The sequence below is a fragment of the Amborella trichopoda genome, chromosome 11, assembly GCF_054954075.1.
Source record: "Amborella trichopoda isolate Santa Cruz 75 chromosome 11, AtrichopodaSantaCruz75HAP2 v2.0, whole genome shotgun sequence".
Taxonomy (NCBI): domain Eukaryota; kingdom Viridiplantae; phylum Streptophyta; class Magnoliopsida; order Amborellales; family Amborellaceae; genus Amborella; species Amborella trichopoda.
The window spans coordinates 13,140,457-13,163,835 of NC_142346.1; the positions used below are offsets into that span (position 1 = coordinate 13,140,457).

Sequence of the window (23,379 nt, forward strand, 5' to 3'; positions counted from 1 at the left end):
TATGGTCTAGGGATGTGGACTAGAAAGTACGATTTAGGCTATGGTGTATGGTCTAGAATATGGACTAGAGTGTAGGGTGTATGGTCTACGATGTGACGACCCAAACTTTTCCTGACCAGTTAGAAGACATGGCGGGATAGGGAGGCTGAGGTTGGAGCCAGCGCTGGGTGGATTTGTGTGGAGAAGCCAGTGCTGATTGGAGAAGAGACTAGTGCCAGGTGAGTTGGAGAAGAGGCCAGCATCAGCTGGACGAGCTAGCACCGGGTGAATTTGTGTGAAGAAGCTAGCGTCGGGTGGATTTGTGTGGAGATGCCAGCGCAGGTTGGAGAAAAGACCAGCCCCATGTGAGTTGGAAAAGAGGCCAGCGTCGGTTGGAAGAGTTAGCACCAGGTGAATTTGTGTGGAGAAGCCAGCGTCGGTTGGAGAAGAGACCAGTGTCGGGTGAGTTGGAGAAGAGGTCAGCACCGATAGGAAGAGCCAACGCAGGGTGAATTTGTGTGAAGAAGCCAGCACCGATTGGAAGAGCCAGCATAGGGCAAAGAGCCAACGGCTGGTGAGGAGGCCAGAGCCGGGTGAATTTGTGTGCAGCGCCGGCTGGGTCTCTGACATGCATGAGTTGTGTTGCCACTAGTTATATGCATGCTGATTGAGCGCCACATGTCCAGATTTTACAATCTTTTGGTGACACTTGACCGGCCACCGCAACTCAAGAGTACTTAAGCCCCCTTCCTCACCTGTACCACTCATTCTTACTTCATCTCTCTCTCTCTCTCTCTAAGACACAAGGTAGGCAGCCACTACTGGGCAGGTGAGAGCTGTGAGGAGAGGAGTGGAGAAGACACCATTGCTGTTTAGGTAAGTGGATCCATCACCATTATGTGATGTAAGAAAATCTTTATGCCTTTTTATTTAGAAATTGGGGCTCTTGTTTTATGATAATAGTGAATGTCAAAAATGAATTCATGACTCTTAGATTATGTAAGAAATGCATGCTATGCATGATTATGTGTGTGTTCACAATATGAGAGAATGGTTTTTATTAAGTGCCTCACCATGAAATGAAGATCATGAAATGTATGCTATATGTGAATGGATACCTACTGTGTGAATGATGGTATCATGATGTTAATGCTATATGTGAATGGATAACTACTGTGTGAATGATGGTATCATGATGCTTATGCTATATGTGAATGGATACTTACTGTGTGAATGATGGTATCATGATGCTTATGCTATATGTGAAAGGGTACCTACTGTGTGAAGGATGGTACCGGCAGCTGCGATGCTATTATGTTATGTGAAAGGGCAACTACTGTATGAATGATGGTGCTGATAGTTGTGATTTTTCCCTAACTCCCCATGATGGGACGGGACTCAGGATGTGAGTAGCTGGGAGGGTCGTGCCCCCCAGATATATGTGGGCACTACACATTGGGTCACCTAATGGTAGTGTAATGCCCTCTCGCCAAAGGGGTGCAAGGAGAGGGTAGTGTCTTGCAAGGCCTCTGCCTATCGAAAACCCAAAGCACACTGAGGATGTGTGCGTGTGTGAGAGCCTTACGAAGTGGGTCTTCCACTTGTCATGGTCCACCCTCCTGAGTGAGGGTAGAAGTCCTAAGTTCAGGATTGGCTTTGCCTGACCGATGTGGTTTCTACTTCAAGAGTAGATAGATCTGTTTTCTTAACTTATTTACGCTTTATGTATGAGATTTTAACTGTAATAGTGATCTGCTGTCTTTGTTACTCTACTTTAAGAAAAGTGATTGTGACTTATGCATTATATATTGAACTACCTTTCTCACATTTCTGTTAGAGTGTTGAGAAGCATGTTGAGGGACTTTATTTGATACATGTGTATATGTAAGTATATGAGTGTTGCGTATTTGTTATTAATATCATGCTAGTTGGAATGCAATGGTGTAGATTTGCTTACTGGGCTGTTAGCTCATTTCATCGTAATCTTATAACTGTAGAGTGAAGAGTGGTGGCATATGCGCTAAAGGTGGGTGGCAGTTTTAGGGCTTGAAGCCGAAATTAAGAAGTTGAGAAGCCGTCTTCCAAAGACTTTCATTGTATGTTTTGGTGGCTTTAGTAAGATGATGTATACTCCTCATTTTGTGTATTTTTTTGGCGAGTAGTGCCTTGAAGAAATTGTAAAGAATTTTAATATTGGATGAATGTGATGGCTATACTTTTGGAATTGTTACTTTTTTTGTTGAATGGTTTTATTCTAGTTTTCTTTCATGGTTTCCTCTTGATTTCGTGTTTTCATGCGTTGAGCCACTCCCACCTGAGTGACGTTCGCGATCTCCGGTCGCGATCCCGTGCTCTATCGCCCGTCGGTAGGGGTCAGGGGGTAGGGTCATGATCGTTATGGTATCAGAGTAGCCAAGATAGGATTCTTAGCCTAGGGGGTCTTACGAGTGTCTGTAGGGTAGTTTTGATAGGCTAGTAACTGGGTGTTTCTATTTTAGGTTAGAGATGCCAAGGACTCGTACGACCAACACGAGTTGAAGTAACGGGAACACCGAGGACTTCAATGAACTCGCCAAAACTTTGGAGGCCTTGACACAAGTGTTGAGAGAAGCTAGGCTGGCCCCTTCTACCCTCACCCCTGATATGAATGGTAATAATCTGATAGAAAGGTTCAGGAGGACGGCACCTCCAAGCTTTGTAGGGCAAGGGGGAGTAGAAAAATCTGAGAGATGGAGAAGGCTGAAAGAAAAGATCTTTGAGGTTCTAAATTACACCGACGAGCAAAAAGTCAGGCTGGGTACCTTTATGCTGGAAGTTGAAGCTGAGCACTGGTGGAGCTCAGTAAAACAGTCGCAGGAAGGATCAGGAAATTTGAGAGGGGCCTTCGGCCTGATATAAGACGAAGGATTATTGCAGCAAACCTTAAGACCTTTGCCCCGCTACTGGACCTGGCCCTAAAAATGGAAAGAGATGATGATGAATTTCAGGCAAGAAGAGATGGAAAGTTGGGTGTCACCCAGTCAGGGAGTTTTAAGAAGAAGACATGACCCCTTCCAAGGAGAGAGTGGAAGGGGAGGAACAATCAAGGTGGTGTCAAGATCCCGGGGGTTGTCCCAAATGATGTAAGGGGCAACAGACGCCCAGTTTGCCCTCACTGTGGATCGGGGAACCATAAGGCAGTGGAATGCTTCAGAAAGACCAAGGCCTACTTCCGGTACGGTAAACTGAGCCATTTAATTAAAGACTACCCCGTCAAAGGATCAGATGACAGACCAAGAGTTCAAGGGCTGGTGTTCGCCTTGAGCAAGCAAGAAGCCAAGGCGTCAACCTTTGTGATTCGAGGTACGCTTTCTGTGTGTAGAATTGAAGCAAGAGTTTTAATTGATCCTGGTTCCTCCCATTCATTTATTGCACCAGACTATGCATGTCTTTTTAATGTTAAACTTGTATGACTTGTTTCAACTTTGATAGTATGTATGCATATGGAGAATCAATAGAACTAATATGATGTATAAATAGTGAGGGATTGTGACTAAAGGGCATTTATTGCCTATAGATTTGATACTTTTGGATATTCAGGTTTTTGATATTATTTTGGGTATGGAATGGTTATTTACCCACCATGCTACAGTAAACTATTTTGATAAGACTGTAACTTTTAGGTGCCTGGGTCAACCTGAACTACATTTTAAGGGCATTAAGGATGTTTCTCCTTTACATTGAATCTCAGCTCTTCGGGCCTCTCATGTGTTAGCCAAAAGATGTGTGGGATATTTGGCATATGTAATAGAAAACTGGGGCGTTCAATCTAAATTAGAAGAGATACCGGTGGTGAGAGAATATCCAGAGGTTTTCCCTGAAGAGTTAACTTCTCTGTCCCCAGTTAGAGAGATTGAATTTGAAATAGAGGTGCCCCTAGTTCTACACCTATTTCTAAGGCACCTTATAGGATGGCCCCAGCTGAGTTAAAAGAACTGAAGGAACAATTACAGGAATTGTTGGATAAGGAATTCATCCGACCTAGCATATCATCGTTGGGCGCACCAATTCTATTTGTCAAAAAGAAAGACGGGTCCTTGAGGCTATGCATTGATTATAGACAGTTGAATAAGGTTACAGTAAAGAATAAATACTCGTTGCCCAAAATTGATGATCTATTTGATCAACTGCAAGGGGCCCAAGTATTTTCAAAGATTGACCTTCGGTCTGGGTACCACCAACTGTGTGTTAAGGAAGGAGATATCTCCAAGACCGTATTCAGGACTCGTTATGGCCACTACAAGTTCTTAGTCATGCCATTTGGATTAACGAACGCCCCAGCTGTCTTTATGAATTTGATGAATAGAGTTTTCAGACCCTATCTGGATGATTTTGTGGTGGTCTTTATTGATGATATTTTGGTGTATTCCAAGAATCAGACAGATCATAAGAAACATTTAAGAATGGTCCTCCAGATTCTAAGGGCGGAAAAGTGTTCTGCTAAGCTCAATAAGAGTGAGTTTTGGCTTCCAAGCGTGACTTTCCTTGGGCATATTGTTTCCAAAGACAGGGTAGCAGTTGATCCTTGCAAGATTAAGGTTGTTCTTAAATGAGAGAGACCAATGATTGTATCTGAAGTCCGCAGTTTCCTAGGACTGGCGGAGTCCGCAGTTTCCTAGGACTGGCTGGGTATTACAAGCATTTTGTAAAGGGATTATTGAAGATAGCACTTCCCCTAACCCTCCTAACCCAAAAGGAAGTCAAGTTTGTGTGGTCTGATAACTGCGAAAGAAAGTTTCAAGAATTGAAGAAAAGATTAACTACAGCCCCGATATTGACCTTGCTTGAGGGGAATGAAGATTACGTAGTTTATATTGATGCCTCACATAAAGAGCTTGGGTGTGTATTAATGCAAAGGGGAAAGGTTATAGCATACGTTAGGCAATTAAAGCCTTATGAACAAAACTATCCCACCCATGATTTGGAACTGGCAACGATGGTTTTTGCCCTAAAAATCTGGAGACATTATTTGTATGGAACTAAATTTAAAGTGTTCACCGATCATAAGAGCCTCAAGTACTTATTTTCTCATAAATAATTGAATATGAGACAAAGAAGATGGATGGGCTTGCTCAATGATTATGATTGTACCATCAACTACCATCCAGGTAAGACCAATGTTGTGGCAGATGCTTTAAGTAGGAAGCATGTGGTGTCAATGGCTTACATGATGGTCCGAGAGATGAAGGTACTAGAAGATGCAGTAGAGTGGCATCCAACTCTGCCCCTTGATGCTAGGGAAGGAATAATTTCATGTATGAGAATAGAGCCATAGCTTTTTCAACAAATCCGGGTAGTGTAAAAGGAGGATCCTCAATTCATGAAAATTTTCGAGGAAATAAGGTCGGATGGTAAGGAGGACTTTGTCTTGTGCAGCGATGAATGTTGAGATTCAAGGGACGGATCTGTGTTCCTAATAATGAGAAGGTAAAAATGGCTATTTTAGAAGAGGCACATCACACCCATTATTTAGTGCATCCAGGAAGTACAAAGATGTATCAGGATCTAAAAAGAGACTTTTGGTGGAGTAACATGAAGAGAGAGGTAGCATAATTTGTTTTCGAGTGCTTAACCTGTTAACAAGTGAAAGTTGAACATCATAAACCTGCGTGACAGCTACAGCCCTTAACCCATGCCAGAATCGAAGTGGGAGCACCTAACTATGGACTTCGTGTCCAGCTTGTCAAGGTCAAGTTTGCGGCATGAAAGTATTTGGGTCATTGTAGACTAGCTCACTAAAGCTACTCATTTCTTGTCGATCCGTATTACTTATACCATGGATAAGTTGGCCCAACTATACATCAAGGAGATTGTAAGACTACACAGTGTGCCTGTTAGTATTGTGTCCGACAGAGACTCCAAATTTACTTCAAGGTTTTGAAACAACTTGCACTCAGCTATGGGGACCAAACTTACTTTCAGTATAGCTTTCCATCCCCAAACTGATGGACAATCTAAAAGGACCATACAGACCCTGGAAGATATGTTGAGGGCCTGTGTTTCAAATTCCATCCCCAGTGTGATGAACAATTCGAAAGGACTATACAGACACTAAAGAAAACTCTATCAGGGGCATGATAGAGTTTGCTTATAACAACAGTTTTCAGGCTAGTATCCAAATGGCGCCTTTTGAGGCATTGTATGGGAAGAAGTGTAGATCACCCATATGTTGGGATGAGGTCGGTGAGAGAATAATGTTAGGACCAGAGATTGTTCAAATAACTTCAGAAAAGATCGCTTTGATTCAGGAATGACTTAGAACTGTTCAAATTCGGCAAAAGAGTTATGCCAACAATCGGAGAAGGGAATTTGAATTTGTGGTGGGTGATCAATTTTTCTAAAAGTATCACCAACTAAGGGAATAATGAGATTTGACAAGAAGGGAAAATTGAGTCCATGGTTTATTGGACCCTTTGAGATTTTAGAAAGGATTGGAGTCGTGGCATATCGATTGGCCCTACTAATGTTCATAACGTGTTTCATGTGTTATTAATAAGAAAGTATCAACCCGATCCATCCCACGTTCTAAAGTATGAGTCGATCCCGATCAGGGGGGATTTAACTTTTGTATAACAGCATGTTGAGATACTGGATAGAAGAGTCCAGATATTACATCATAAAGAGATTCCTCTGGTCTGAGTTTTATGGCAGTATCACTCAAAGGAAGAATCCATGTAGGAGTGAGAAGATGAAATCCAGGCCTTGTACCCCCATTTAGTCAACTAACGATTTTGAGAAAAAAATCTTTTGTTAGGGGGGGATGGTGTGACGACCCAAACTTTTCCCGGCCAGTTGGAAGGCATGGTGGGATAGGGAGGCTAAGGTTGGAGCCAGCGTCGGGTGGATTTGTGTGGAGAAGCCAGCGCCGATTGGAGAAGAGACCAGCGCTGAGTGAGTTGGAGAAGAGGCCAACACCAGTTGGACGAGCCAGCGCCGAGTAAATTTGTGTGAAGAAGCCAGTGCCGAGTAAATTTGTGTGAAAAAGCCAGTGCCGGTAGGAATAGCCAGTGCCAGGTGAATTTGTGTGAAGATGCCAGTGCCGGTTGGAAGAGCCAGCACCAAATGGATTTTTGTGGAGAAGTCAGTGCCAGTTGGAGAAGAGACCAGCACCGGGTGAGTTGGAGAAGAGGCCAACGCCGATTGGAAGAGCCAGTACCGGGTGGATTTGTGTGGAGAAGCCAGCGCTGATTGAAGAAGAGACTAGCGTCAGTTGAAGAAGAGACCAGCACTGGGTGAGTTGAAGAAGAGGCCAACGCCTGTTGGAAGAGCCAGCGCCGGGTGAATTTGTTTGAAGAAGCCAGCGCCGATTGGAAGAGTCAGCGTAGGGTGAAGAGCTAGTGCCTGGTGAGGAGGCCAGCGCCAGGTGAAGTGCCAGTGCCTGGTGAGGATGCAGCGCTGGGTGGATTTGTGTGCATCGTCGGCTGGGTCTCTGACATGCATGAGTTGTGTGTGCCATTTGTTATATGCATGTTGATTGAGTGTCACATGTCCAAATTTTACAGTCTTTTAGTGACACTTGGCCAGCCAGCTCAACCCAAGAGTACTTAAAACCCCTTCCTCACTCGTACCACTCATTTTTACTTCATCTCTCTCTCTCTCTAAGACACAAGGTGTGCAGCTACTGTTGGGCAGGTGAGAGCTGTGAGGAGAGAAGTAGAGAAGACACCATTGTTAGTTAGGTAAGTGGATCCATCACCATTGCATGATAGTCATAAGGATGCATGGAATTTATGCATGTAAAATGAGAATGAAAGTATATGTGATGTAAGAAAATCCTTACGCCTTTTTATGTAGAAATTGGGGCTCTCATTCTATGATAATAGTGAATGTCAATAATGAATGTATGATTCTTAGATTATGTAAGAAATGCATGCTATGCGTGACTATGTGTGTGCTCACATTGTGAGAGAATGGTTTTTATCAAGTGCCTCACCATGAAATGAAGATCATGAAATGTATGCTATATGTGAATGGATACCTACTGTGTGAATGATGGTATCATGATGCTTATGCTATATGTGAATGGATATCTACTATATGATTGACGGTATCATGATGCTTATGCTATATGTGAATGGATACCTATTGTGTGAATGATGGTATCATGATGCTTATGCTATATGTGAAAGGGTACCTACTGTGTGAATGATGGTACCGGTAGCTGCGATGCTATTATGTTATGTGAAAGGGCACCTACTGTGTGACTGATGGTGCTGACAGCTACGATATTTTCCTGACTCCCCATAATAGAATGGGACTCAGGATGTGAGTAGTTGGGAAGGTTGCACCCCCCAGATCTATGTGGGCACTACACATTGGGTCACCTAATGGTAGTGTAACGCCCTCTTACCAAAAGGGCGAAAGGAGATGGTAGTGTCTTACAAGACCTTTGCATATCGAAAACCCCAAAGCCCGTTGGGGATGTGTGCGTGTGTGAGGGCCTTTCGAAGTGCATCTTCCACTGGTCATGGTCCACCCTCCTGAGTGAGGGTAGAAGTCCCAAGTTCAGGATTTGCTTAGCCTGACCAATGTGGCTTCTACTTCAGAAGTAGATAGATCTATTTACTGGACTTATTTACCCTTTTTGTATGAGCTTTTAACTGTAATTGTGATCTGTTGTCTTTACTACTCTACTTTAAGAAAAGTGATTGTGACTTATGCATTATATATTGAACTACCTTTCTCACATTTCTGTTAGTGTGTTGAGAAGCATGTTGAGGGACTTTATTTGATACATGTGTATATGAACGTATATGTGTGTTGCGTATTTGTTATTACTATCATGCTGGTTGGAATGCAATGGTGTAGATCTGTTTACTATGCTTTTAGCTCATTCCATCTTAATCTTATAACTGTAGAGTGAAGGGTGGTGGCATCTGTGCTACAAGTGGGTGGCAGTTTGCGGGCTTGAAGCCAAAATTAAGAAGTTGAAAAGCCGTCTTCCAAAGACTTTCATAGTATGTTTTGGTGGTTTCATCAAGATGATGTATACTCCTCATTTTGTGTATTTTTTGGGCCAGTAGTGCCTTGAAGGAGTTGTAAAGACTTTTAGTATTGGATGAATGAGATGGCTATACTTTCTGAATTTTTATTTGTTTTGATGAATGGTTTTATTCTTGTTTTCTTTCTTGATTTTCTCTTGATTCCACATTTTCATGCATTGAGGCACTCCCACCTGAGTGACGTTCGTGACCTCCGGTCGCAATCCCTCGCTCTGTCGCCCGTCGGCAAGGGTCAGGGGGTGGGGTCGTGACATAAGGTTATTTTTTATCTCCACCAAAAGTTTCTCTCTCCTCTCAACTTGGTCTATAACTTAGAAGTAATGCAAACCAACAAGCTAATAATTGATCTAAAAATGCTCAAATTTCGTAAAAATGATCAAGCTTTTTCCTCCTCTACAACAAACAACTTAGGTTCACTTATATAGAGCAACCATAAAACATGAGTGGAATGCCCAAAAGTAACTAAAATTGTAAAAAAATACATATTAATGGAATTAAAATAAACTCTCATTTATGGAGTAAATGACCAAAATATCCCTTAGTACTTTTCAACAAATGATAAAACCATCCTCTATGAGGGGCCTCTTGCCATTGCTAGACTTTGGGTGCTTTTTTGAACATTTGTGATGGTAATTCGGGCGATCAACCGTCGTAGAATCGATGCTTGATCTATTACGAGTATTTTGATGCCCCTTAATCGTTATGAAAAGGATTTTTTTATGAAAAACCAAAAATCCGACCAACTCCATAAACTTCGACCACCAATCCGGAACGATAAATAACATTCTGAGTCTTCATTTCGATCTCGAATTGAAGAGGAAATTGTAACTATCATTTTGCAATAAACTTTGTAAAATTTGTTTTCGTTTAAGCATATTCCAAATTTGGGAAGTCGCAAGAAAATAGGATTCTGACGACCAAAAAATCTTGCCTCTTTTAACCTCAAAATTTGTGCTATCCAGCCTCCGATTCACATAAAAATTATATCAAACTGTATCCCTTCGCGATACAGTCGCAACAGATCCATTTTGGTGATGATACTAATTGGAGATCTCAAGTGATGACTTCACGAAGTATGGGATTTCTTCTTGTATAAAATCTTATTTTTAAGCTCACCTTCTCTCTAGAAATTCTCTCGTTTTGGGGAATGTCATGACATGTGCCATATGTCAAAACGACCAGGTTGTCGAGACCTAGCATGTGTCCAAATTTGACCTTGTTTCGACTCAAAACAAGGAAGTTATGAGTATTTGAAAATCATCCCGATTTGGAAAAACATAGTTTTCAAACTGGTTCATTGAGGCTATACCACAATAGAATAAAACCCACCGTTTTACGTTAGGTTGGGCTCAAAATAATCCTGAAAGGTCCGATTGAGCTTAAATTTGGACTCTGGGGGTTTTGTGACATTATGGAGCTAATGGTGGTGGTCTGGTACTAGTTTGAGACCCCGAAATAGGGCTGTAGTTATAAGGTCCTTTTCCAACAAGATAGGAACTGGATTTGAGAACCAAGTTTTGTCCTGATCATAAAAACTTATTAGCATATAACAAAACTTTGTGAGCATCCTTCAGACATTCCAAACTACACTTTTCATGCCTTTTGAAGTCGTTTCAGTACTCCTTCAGAGGTTGCCCAGTTTTAGGTTTATTTTTACAATGTTCCCATGGTCTAGCGACGTCTTGGGTACCGACAGGACTAGGTTGCTATTGGCTCTCTTATTATTTATACTGAAGATACAAGTACATTAAAAATGACGTATAACAATCACCAGAGATAGATGTAGTCTGATGCCCAACCTAAATATCACAATGTATCATGCTAAAAGTATGTAAAGTAAAAATAGAACTAGAATTAAACAACAGTCTTATCTATTTTGCTACAAGACAGACAATACAAATGCAATTATTTGAACAAGAAATAAAAGGAAAAGTGTTTGAAAGAAAATTTAAATGATTCTTAAAAATGTGGTCAAGCCAGTAATGCCACAAATCAAAAGAAGCCAAATGAGAATAAGGTTCCGAATAAGAACAGGGTGACTTTACATCTATGGGATCGGTGTCAAGGAAATAGAGTTTGTGCCGCACTTTACCCACTCCAATCATCCTCCGTTGCTAGGTTCTAGAAAAGACAAAAATTCAAAAAGCAAGTTATGAAGCAATTTAAGGATTTGGTTAGCCGACTGATGGATAAAAAATGTTGTTTAAAGGAAGGAGCAAGCAACACATTGGATAAAGATAAATTATCATTAAGTGTAACATCCTATGTTGGTTGTAGTGATAGTTGACCCATTACATAAAATAACATGCTGTAAAAAAAAACCATCGATAACATTATCAAGTGCAAAAATAGGACAAGACATGTGATGCCTAGCACCAGTATCAATGATTCATTTTGTAGGTGAAGAAGAAACTAAAAAGCTATGTATATTACCTGCTAAGTTGACCATGGAGGAAGTTGAGCCTACTATAATAAGATTGAGAAGACGCTAGTACTGCTTAGCCAAGAGTTGCGGAGTGGCCAAAGAGTTGGCCAATTGCAGAGAGTCTGCATTATTGTTTGAATGGTAGACAATGGCAGCATTTGATCGAGATATTGGGTGACGATTATTACCGTTTGGCTTGTGAGGTGCGTCACCATGGGCCTTCCAGTAGCGTTTATGATGATGGTTACCATGAATGCAATGTTTGCACTTTTATTTCTATGATTATCGTGAGAAGTTCGTATGGTCTCGATTATTCTTGGTGGCTAACAACGTAGAAATATCAGTGGAAGTAGGTTGAAGATGCAGCTCACAATGTTTTTCTGCCCCAAATAGCAGGACATAGGTCTTTTGGACCATAGGTCATGGGTCCATGAGCAAGATGTGTCTGCGAATGGCACCATAGGACTCATGGAGACCCATCAAAAATTCGATAACTTTTTCAAGTCCTTGCCTTTTCATAGCCACAATTGCATGTAAGGACAATATTATAGGACTATAATTTGTCCCAACAAGCCTTTAACTTCGTGAAGTAAGCAACAATAGATAAACAACCTTGTTGAAGGGTAAATGTCAAGGCAAATCTAAAAAATGTGTGGTGCATTTTTTTGAGAGAAAGGATCATGGAGGTCAGCACATACCTCACTAGCAGATTCAACATACATGACATTGTCGCCAATGTCAATATGAATGGAATTTATTATCCAAGAATAAATCATTGGGTTGTAATGCTACCATTGAGAAAAGATAGGATTAAAGACAACAGGTTTAGAGATGGACCTGTCAACAACACCATACTTAATTTTTTCCCTGAGGGCCATGCTCTTCTCACAAAACTAAGTAACATGGTTGTCTGCAATCAAAGGCTAACGTTTGAAGACAATTTGCAGTACAATGGTTCGCCGATAGGGAATTAAAGGGAGAAGCCGGTCATTAAAGCTTAACAAAATAAGAGGAAATTTCAACAGTCTCATAATTGCCCCAGAACAGGTCAAGATCTCCATAAGGACTCCTAAAAGTCTCTTGTAAAGTTTTGTCATGTTTCGACATGTCCAAGGCAGTGTAGACTGAGAAGCAACTTCAACAGAATTCGCCTCTAGCACCCTGAAACGGACCCTAAATTAGAACTATATTTTGGTGTGTCAAATTATTGTGGGACCACCGCCATTGGATCTGGCATAGTTGAAAATCTTTAAAGGTCAAATTTCAGCTTAAACAGACATTCCAGGAAGAAGTTATGGACAAAATACGGAAAAGTGGTAGGTCGCACATTATTCACTCGCAGCCACCCTGCAACTAAACTCCGTTACAGGGGCAGTCATGTACAGTGACTTTTGACACTCATATCTCACCCGTCTCGAGTCAGACTATGCTCAAATTTGGTGAACAGGTTCGTCTGGTCAAGACGAGCGTTTTGAAATGTGGGACGCCCCGCGATGACACCCGAGCGTGGAGAAAAGCTAGAGAGAGTTGTTGATCCGTGGAGAAAGTTGCTGCAAAATTAGTGGTGACATGCCTCTCTCAATCACGACATTCGTAAACTCGATCGGTGTGAAACTAGTTGCACTGGGTGTGTAAGGCCCATGGCTATCACCGGTCCGAACCTCACGCATGATGAACTGTCAGATTTTGCACATGAAGCCGACGAGGTCACTGCAAATTTTGGTGCTGGAATTCCAAATTCCGGCCAAAACTTCAATGTTACAAAATTCTCGTCCAGACACGAAATCGAACAGCATTTGTTGTCACGCGATCATAACAGCATGCTTAGTGTGATCTAGTGAAGAAATCACGCAAAAACCTCAAGGAAAAAGTATACTATTGATCTGATGTTTGCGAGCTTCATTCAAAATTCAAGTCACATGATCGTGGCCTAAAAACACTATAAATGGCTCGAAGTTGGTATCAAATCGATCGCCATGCCTAGCCCTACAAGAAAACAACCATCTTTCGATCAAATGGGCATCAGAACAACCCCAGATCATCCATGAAAGATCACACAAGTTCTAGGGCAACAGTAGGGAGTGTTTTGGAATTCTACGAATTGTTAGGAAGGGGCAAATCAGTCATTCTGCACCCTATTTTCCTATTTTATTTAATTCAATTAAATCTTAATTTTCAGCAATTAGGTTTAATTTTGATCAATCCACCTATGTTTGGGCACAACTCTATATATCACGTACTACCATTGTACGCAGGACCCTTCGCCAAAGAGAACTTTGCTTAATAAAATTTCTCTTTCTTCTTATTGTTGAGTCACGTTTAGATAGAGAGAAGGAGAGAAAAGCCTTTGGATCGGTACCCCTAGGCTCAAGGTAAATATTTCTCTTCCTTCTTTTCTTCTCTTCTTCTCTTTCCTCTTCTTCTTCTTCTTCTTCGTCTGAGCTTCTCTCAGAGGCCATGCACGACAGTGGCAGTGTCGTGAATGCCTCTTTCTTTCTTTCCCCCTCCTGTGGCTTCACAGGTCGTGCATGGCTATGGTAGCACCATGTGCAAGTTACTTGCTCTTCCTCTTCACTCATCTCTGTCTCTCTACAAGAAGCACAGATCGCGATGCCTATTACCGCCCGCAGGGTTCTTCCCTTATTGCGGGCCTATCGCAGATGGCAATGCCTATCGCCACCCACGACGGGTCGTGGCAACACCCATCACCATTTTCAAGCTTCTTTCGTGCGCTCAATGCCTATTGCCGTCCGCGAGCTTTTTTCGTTCGCTCGGTGCCTATTGTCGTGCGCAAACTTCCTTCGAGCACTCGATCTTCGCGTGCTCGGTTCCCATCGTCGTCCACAGGTTTTGCTTGCGTCCCACGCCTATCACTGTAGGCCTAAGAAGGAACTATCATCACACAGTTCACAAGTAGCTATCGTCGTGCATTTCACAATAGGCTATCGCCACCCGCGAAGTGGTGTGCTGCCTTCATGTGTTGCCAACGGTGATGCCTAGCACCGCTTGTAGTTCACTGCTCACCCTCCAGCTATGAGCAGTAGTGTCAAGCGCTGTCCAAAGGCCATGACACTACTACTCCACGGCTGTGAACGGTGATACCTAAATGCCGTCGAGACCTCGTCTCTGCACTATCTCTTGCTTCTACCTCATTCTCTTCTCTTCTCACTTGACTGAGGGTAGACTCGGCCTAACATTGCCATAGCAGTCTGGCTGTAGAGCAGTATTGTTGTCATGCTGGTTCTGAGTACCACGTCTGTCTTGCTACCACACCAGATTAGGATAGTCATATCTGCCTCGATTTCGAGTAGTGCTGCCATCGTGCCGGTCCTAAGTATCGTGCCCGTCTTGCTACCACTCTGAGTCGGTCATTGTAGTGGTCTAGCTATCATGCTAGTCTCGTCCCCTTATCAAGTTTTTTTCTCTTTTCTACCTCTATTCGAACCTTCCACTTCATCACCCTCACTTATGAAGGTGCATTGCCTTAAGACAAGGGTTGGTCCTTCGGCCCACTTGTCTTGCAAGTTAACTATGATAATGTTGTGCAGAAACAAGGAGATTGCAAGACAAGGGAGGAGATTTCGAACCAGCTAAAGTAGTTGGAGGATTTTTGTTGTGATCTAAGAGGGCGCCAGCGCGAGTCAGCACGAGTAAGTCACGGAATCAGGTGAGGTTGATCCCGTTAAAATTCCTCTCTCACTAGTTGGACACCTACCCTTATTCTGTGAACGAGGTTCTCAAGAGAGCGATATCAAGTCCCGAGTTTTTTTAACCCGAGACATGTGTCACCTGATCAACCAGATCCGGGGAGACGAGATCGAGGCACCTAACCACTTGGCGACTTATTACCCCTTCGTCGGTTTGCTCTTGTTTGATCAGTATCACTTTTTACTTTGTGCAATAAGCACTAGAGGTGGACCTTCCATCACCGAGGGTCACCTATACGTCAGACCAGCAAAAGGTCATACATGTCCCCATTGCTCTTCTAGAAGCAGAACTGGCATGCCAACCACCAAGGAAGGTACTCCAAATCTCATCCTACTTGAGCAACGAGATCACCAGTAGCCAAAAGGAGGTCTTACACCTCTCAAAGTCTCTCAGAGAAGTACAGGTAGACAAGCATCAGCCCTCCGGCTCTCAAGAACAAGACCTCATGGCAGATCTGAGAAGTGAGGTTCGCAGCCTCCAAAATCAATTGAAGGTAATGCGCTTCGCTTCAAAGCACTTGAAGGAGTTTGTCCCTAAGACTAAGACCTATGACAAGCTCAAAAGTAATGCACCTCGAATCGAAGCCAGAGCTCCCCCAGATTGGAGCATCTACAGCAAACAGGCTCACCAAATCATGAGACCATGAATTATGAGCCCCTGTCTAATCAAACGCTAAGAGGTGAGGAACCAACTACTCCCCCATTTAAGGTCATCAGAGCCACGACAAGCTGTCAAAAGACTAAGCAAGGAGTGGGCTATCCTTCTTCGTCTCACACTGTGAAAGGGTAAAAGCAATAAAGTAGAAAGAAAAGGAGGAATAAAAGAGTCACGCGCCACACTGGAGCAAAAGAAAGAATTTTATTCATAAAGTAAGAGAATATCACAAGTAATGACATACGAAGAAAGTAAAAGGAAAAGAGGGGCATTTTATTTATATTTCCAAACGTCTGTGTACAATGAATGAAGAAGATCGCTCAGTTCTCAAGACTAAGCCGATAGTAATTCTGTTGTGTTCATTTGATTCCATCCTTCATATCTGCTACCTGAAGAAGGGCAAACTTTCTAACCAAGGGAGGATATTCTCCACATATCAACTGAGGTGGAAATGGGTCTTTTTCTACGTCATGGGTGGTAGTAAGCAAGCCATCCAAATCATTGAGGTTTCGTTCAAAAGACGGAGCAAGGAGTGGGCTATCCTTCTTCGTCTCACACTGTGAAAGGGTAGAAGCAATAAAGCAGAAAGAAAAGGAGGAATAAAAGAGCCATGCACCACACTGGAGCAAAATAAAGAATTTTATTCATAGAGCAAGAGAATATCACAAGTAACGACATACAAAGAAAGTAAGAGGCAAAGAAGGGCATTTTATTTCTATTGCCAAACGTTTGTGTACAACGAAAAAAGACGATCGCTCAGTTCTCAAGACTAAGCCGATAGTAGTTCTGTTGTGTCCATTTGATTCCACCCTTCATACCTGCTACCTGAAGAAGGGAAAATTTTCTAACCAGGGAAGGATATTCTCCACGTACCAACTGAGGTGAAAATAGGTCTTTTTCTACCTCACGGGCGATAGTAACCAAGTCATCCAAATCATTGATGTTCCATTCAAGAATCGCCATGTCATCCTCATTTTCAAAACATGTGATCTCTTTAAATATCGAAGGAATCTATGAAGGAAAAATCTCGAAATCCAGATGAACAAACTAACACATGTGCAAGCTAGTTTTAAGGTTACCCAAGTGTGTCGTCGCAGAATCTGTGACAGTCAAAGACCAAGGGAAGAACTTAAGTAAAGGCCTGATAGAGGGATAGTTCTCAATAGAAGTTGATTCTTCTAAATCCAGAACTATCATAGCCTATAGAGCTATTTCAGTCACCTTCATTTTGAACAAGTCTACATAGGGAACATTGAAGTATAGGAGGTTGTCCATCAACCTCTTCACCAAAAAGGGAAACATGACTAACTCCAAGAAAGAAGCTCGGTCGAAAAGTTGATAAGCGGCTCTAACAAGATCACGTCCATTGTTCGCAGAAACATTACGAAGATTGAGCCTGGTAACTTGTGCAGGGAAAGGCATCATGGCCTGTGATACAATAAAGCCTCCACGAATGAGGATGAACAACTGTCCCGTAAAGGAGGTGACTACAAAAGCCAAACCTATGATGAATTCTCTTTGACCAGAAAGTGCAAGGCTCCCTCTCAAAGTCACTAGAGGAATCGCCCTATTGCAAATTACAAGAGGTTGAGGAGAGGGATGCAGTTCGTTCTCAATAATGAGAGGCTCTTCGTCCTCAACGATAATGAGACCCCTGTTGGAGGAAACATGCATTCTGGGACCTTTAGAGATCTTAGCTGGCCCCCGGGAAGACATCCAGTGAAGGGCTTTATCCAACCATTGTGTATGCACAAGCAAAAAACAAAGGCACTAGCTATTGTCGTATGCAGAAGAAGGTAAGACTATCATTGTCTCACGGCCGAAGATGTGTTATCGCCGTCTCATGACCAAGGGGTTATCGCCGTTTGCCAAAGTAAAGAAGAAACATCTGCACTCCAGTTGTTTGCACGTGTCACACATGAGGCACACCACATCCCTAGAAATCTGGGCACGCCGCCTGACACTCGCAGCGTGGCCTGTCACCGCGCGTGCAGAGGGTGACCATTCGCCGTCCCACGGCCCTTAACCTCCTCAACCGTTACAGCCTCACAACGCTTGAGTTCTCACTGGCATTTCCCCTCTTCCCCAAGAATTCACTCCTACTCACCGGGAAACCTTTCCACTGATGACCAAAGTTAGCGGAAAACTGCTCGAAGATCCTTCAAAAGCTCCCCTGTGACCCTGCGGGTTTCCCTTCTCCCTTCTTCGCACTTCTACAGTTCGCAACAACTCACCGAAATTTCACTATGTTTTCGGTGAGCCCACTACTGCTCCTCCTCCTTCTCTCCTGATACCCAGAGGGCCGTCACAACCCCCTAACTCTTCTGCAACCTGCCAGCAACTGCGAAAGTACCAAAAAAGCACTAGAATACTGGCAGAGCACCACTGCGACTCTTGCAGTTTCATCAAAAATTCTCGACGAAACTCTGGGTAGCCCCTATTCCCTGCTCAGAAAGCCTTGGTACTCTCCAACACATTGCAAAGGCCCACGACCAGTTCAAGCACGCTAGAAAATTCTTGAAGGCTTATATATTACGAGTATTGGCCGGGAAACTCTTTCCGGAAGTCTCTTGATGGAAGCTCCGGCTCTCCCTCTAAAATAAGAAAAAACTCACTTCAACTGTTTTACCTTTCGGCAAAACAGTAAAATGGTGCTTTTCCCCCTTTTTATACTCAATAGTGCCACAAATTGCCGCTCACAAGTTCGAAATGATGCTCCAGTCCGCATCTTCAGACGGCAATAAGACCAGGCCGGGGTGGGTCAAGCTTGAGAACCGAAGGGATTATCGCCACACGCTTCGTCAAGAGGCATCGTCGCGCGCTTCATCAGGAGACTATCGTCGCCCGCTTCACCAAGAAGCTAACGCCGTGCGCATTATTCACAAGGACCTAATGTCAAGCGCGCTTCATCAAGGCAGTAATGTTGCATGCGCCATCCAAGACCTAGTGTGGTGCGTATGCTATGACACTTCCATCTAGACCATCCTACTGCATCCTCAGAAAGTTCATTCCCTGCATCACAGTCTCACTCCTGAGGGAGTCGAGTCTCCAGTGACGGCTCTGTTCCCCACTGAGTCCCTAAAACACAACAGTCTATGCTGCATGACCTTAAACTGAACAGCCATGGCCTAAACGCACGACCCTAAACTGCATGGTCCAAACTATATGACCCTAAACTGTAGTGGAGGTCTAGCTGTACGACCTTAAACTGCGTGGTCCTCATTGCATGACTCAAAACTGCATAACCATGGTCCAGTTGTATGACCTCAAATCAAAGCGTACATCCTGGCCACATGATATTAAAAGGCTTAACACCATGGTCCAAACTACATGCACTTAGACTATAGCGAAGTTCTAGTTGCACGACCTTAAACTACATGGTCCTTGCTGCATGACTCTAAAATGCATAGCCACAGTCTGAGCTACAAGACCTTAAAACTGTATTGCACGGTGTGACAAATAGTCCATACGCATGACTTCAACTTTGAAATGGACCACCTCTTCGCCAGGTGTCCTTCATCAACTTCCCCCAGTGGATGTAGGTGTATCCAAAAGAAAAAGGGGGTCATTCTTACCCCTTCAATCCCCAATAGGTCTGTTTCGCACCAACATCCTCAGTAGGAGTCACATCCTATTGCGACCCACTATCCCCCGGGAGTTAGGATCATTCTTATCCCTTCAACCCCCATTGGGGTTGCATCTATGCTTTGGCCTATCATTCTCAACAGAGTTACATGCATACCATTGTTCATTATGCCTGGGCAGTCACACTTGCCCTCTTAATCCTCAGTAAAGTCTACTTCTCCATCTAAACCTCTTGCAAGTTTTAACCATTTTTATCCTCAGGGAGTCAGATTGTTATCCACAAACCTATCCCCCGTGCAGCTTCACCTACAGGGAAATCCACACAATGGTCTATGTTGCATGACCTTAAACTGCACAGCCATGGTCAAGATGCACGACTATAAACTACATGGTCCAAACTATATGACCTTAAATCGTAGCGGAGGTCTAGTTGCACGACCTTAAACTGCATGGTCCTCGTTGCATGACTTTAAACTGTATAACCTTGGTTCAAGCTATATGACCCTAAACCATAATGTGCGTCTTGACCGCATGACGTTAAACTGTTTAGCACAGGTCCCGAAGGCATGACCTTGAACACACCCTCACATATGCGCACACCCCTTTTACATGCATCTTCACACACACCTTTCCTAACCGACCCATTGTGTGCACACACAAACTTCAATGCTTCCCTAGTGAGTCCATTCACCTCATTACCATCATCCATCATTCCTCAGTGAGTTTCACTCATGCTCACAAAACGGTGAACCATTCCATTATCCATACTCGCCGTCAGGTAGTGGGTCGCCACTTTTCACCCATCATTCATACATCATCTATCTTTCAAAGGTAGCCTCGTGCCATCTCTCCAAAGTGAGTCAAAACCACCACCATACTCATTCCATGGCCTCTACAGACTATTATTCATCACTACTACGGTCCAGCTATATGACCCTAAACCATAGTATACGTTCTGATCGCATGACATTAAAAGGCTCCACACAGATCTCGAAGGCATGACCCTAAACACGCCTTCCCCAAAAAAAAAGAAAATAATGGGCATGGTGTATACCTGGTCAAGGGAATGGCATCAGTAAATATAACATACGGGAATGATCATGAAACAATGAGTAAAAAAGTTCTGTGAAAATAAAAACCTAGGCATGATTAAAACCCCAAAAGGGCACCGTAATAAAAAGGGCTGAAATGGGTAGACATGGCCACAAGGGCATGGGTAAAAGAGCCCAGAAATAAAGGAGGTTGGTGAAAACCTTCTTTACAGCACCACTTGTCCAGTCCAGGTAAAAACCCGCAAAGGGCGCTTGGACCAACAAAAAGCAGGTTGACGCAGCACCGCAGTCTCAGCCGGCACCCAATTGTCAAACAAAATATAATTCTAGCTAATGAGGTCCACAATCCTCAACTGCCAGCATCCAATCACAACACAAAATGGCTCACTCGGGAATGAGAGCCTCATAAAATCTCCCACACTTCACCTCCAAAAACAAGAGGAGTTCTTGAGGGCTCGTTTGGATAGGAGGAAATTAGGAATCTTAGATATTTGAAATCCTGAGGAAATTTATGGATTTTCAATATCAAGGATTTTTGTATGGATTCCTCAAATCTCTATACGAAATTCATGAATTCTTTGCAATCCTTTCCATGTCTATTGTTTGGTAACAAACTTGATACAATTTTTCTCTCTAAAAAATTTATATGCTTTCTCTCTCTAAAAATTTTATATGCTTTCTCTCTCTAAAACTCAAAATTTGGGATAGTGTATCTATAAAAAAATTTGAGATAGTTTCTTTCTTTAAAATTTGATATGGTTTCTCTCTCTAAAGTTTAATATACTTTGTATCCAAAATTTAAAATTTGAAATTGTCTATCTAAAAATTTTGAGATCATTTCTCTCTCTAAAATTTGTAGGCGCTTTACTCTCTCTAAAATTTAATATAGTTTATCTTTCTAAAATTTTAAGATACTCTCTCACTAAAACTTAAAACTTTAGATAGTTCCCCTCTTCAATAATTTGGAGATAGTTTCTCACTCTAAACATTTTTAAGTAGTTTTACTCTCTAAAATATGATATAGTTGTTCTCTCAAATTTTAAGATACTTTATGTTTCTAAAAGCTAAAATTTGAGATAATTTCTCTATAAAAATTTTGCGATAGTTTCTTTTTTCTAACAAAATTTAGAGATAGTTTCTTTTTTCTAAAAAAAATATTGTACATTCTCTCTCTAAAATTTGATATAGTTACTCTCTTAAATTTTAAGATGCTTTCTCTCTCTAAAACTTCAAGTTTAAGATAGTTTCTCTCTCTAAAATTTTGAAATAGTTTCTCTGTTTAAATTTTGATATACTTTCTCTCTCTAAAGTTTAAAATTTGAGATACTTTCTCTCTCAAAAAATTTCATGTATATTCTATATCTAAAATTTGATAAGTTTATCTTTCCAAAATTTTAAAATACGTTCTCTCTAAAACATTAATTTTACGATAGTTTCAATCTCCAAAAAATTTTAGATAGTTTCTATCTCTAAAAGTTTTAGGTAGTTTCTCTCTTTCAAATTTGATATAATTTTAATCTTTAAAATTTTAATATATTTTCTCTCTCTAAATTTCAAATTCGAATATATTCTCTCTAAAACTCAAAATTCAAGATAGTTTCTCTCTCTAAAAAACGAGATATCTCTCTATCTAAATATTTTTTTGCCAATTTCACTCTCTAGAATTTATAATAATTTATCTCTAAAAGTTTAAGAATACTTTATCTCACTATAATTTTAAGAAACTTCCTCCCTCTAAAACTTAAGACTTGATATAGTTTCTCTATCCAAAAATTAAAATAGGAGATTATTTCTCTCTCTAAAAGTTTTGAAATAGTTTCTCTCTCTAAAAAATTGAGATATTTTCTCTTTCTCTAAAAATTTGCATGTACTTTCTCTCTCTAAAATATGATACTTTCTCTCTAAAACTTAAAATTTAAGATAGTTTCTCTCTTTAAAATTTTGCGATAGTTTATCCCTCTAAAAAAATTTGGTATTTTGTCTCTTTAAAATTTTAACATACTTTTTCTCTCTAAATTTTTAACATACTTTCTCTCTCAAAGATACAATTTGAGATAGTTTCTCTTTCTAAAATTTTGAGATAGTTCATCTCTCTAAAAAAATTAGTACTTTCTCTCTTTAAAATTTTAACATATTTTCTCTCTCTAAAAGTTAAAATTTGAGATAGTTTCTCTCTCTAAAATTTTAACATACTTTCTCTGTCTAAAATTTTAACATACTTTCTCGCTCTAATATTTTGCGACAGTTTCTCTCTCTAAAAATTTTGAGATAGTTTATCTCTTTAAAAAATTTAGGTACTTTTTCTCTCTAAATTTTCATACCTATCAAATTCTCCCTATGTTTCGGGTCGAGGGAGTCAACGAGTGAAATCCAAGGGAATTGGAAATACAAAAAAACGGATTTTGGTATGGAAATGAAATCATGGAAAAGTAAGTCTTATTTTCATGATTCTGATTTGTCTAATTTTAAATATCTTAGTCATTAAGCAATCCAAACGGTGGATTTTGACAAAATCCAGGATATTAGAAACCCATGCTTTAAAATCCATGTACCCAAAGTGGCCCTAAAAGAAAATTTGAAATCATATAAAAATTCATGATATAGCTATGGATCTGACATCATACCCAAATTAATGAAATGCTAGATGTCTTCATAAAACCAAATAAATTAAAAGAAAAATAAGAAACATAATCCAATGTTCGCAAAACCGGCCGATTAGATCACTACCGGTGAAGTGGCGATTCCGGTTAGGGCCGGTTTTACGTTACGCATGGTAAGACGGAACTCTCCAACAAAAATTGGGATCAAAACCGGCTGGTTCAATGTCAAACAAGCAGTTTTTCTTCAAAACCGGTCTGGTTTACTGTAGTTTTTGTGTGTTATAACTCCGTTATAGCGCATCAAATAACGGCCATTATTTGACATATGCCCGTTA

At 41.4% G+C, this 23,379-nt stretch overlaps 1 long non-coding RNA gene across 1 annotated transcript in view; it reads left to right on the forward strand.

The window, feature by feature from the left end:
• LOC148779752 (uncharacterized) overlaps positions 1-9,072 on the forward strand; it is a 30,500-nt gene extending 21,428 nt beyond the window's left edge. Inside the window, exon 3 of the long non-coding RNA XR_016045055.1 lies at positions 8,877-9,072. This is a non-coding gene — a long non-coding RNA (uncharacterized LOC148779752). The remainder of the gene's footprint in view (positions 1-8,876) is intronic.
• Positions 9,073-23,379: the final 14,307 nt, after the last annotated feature.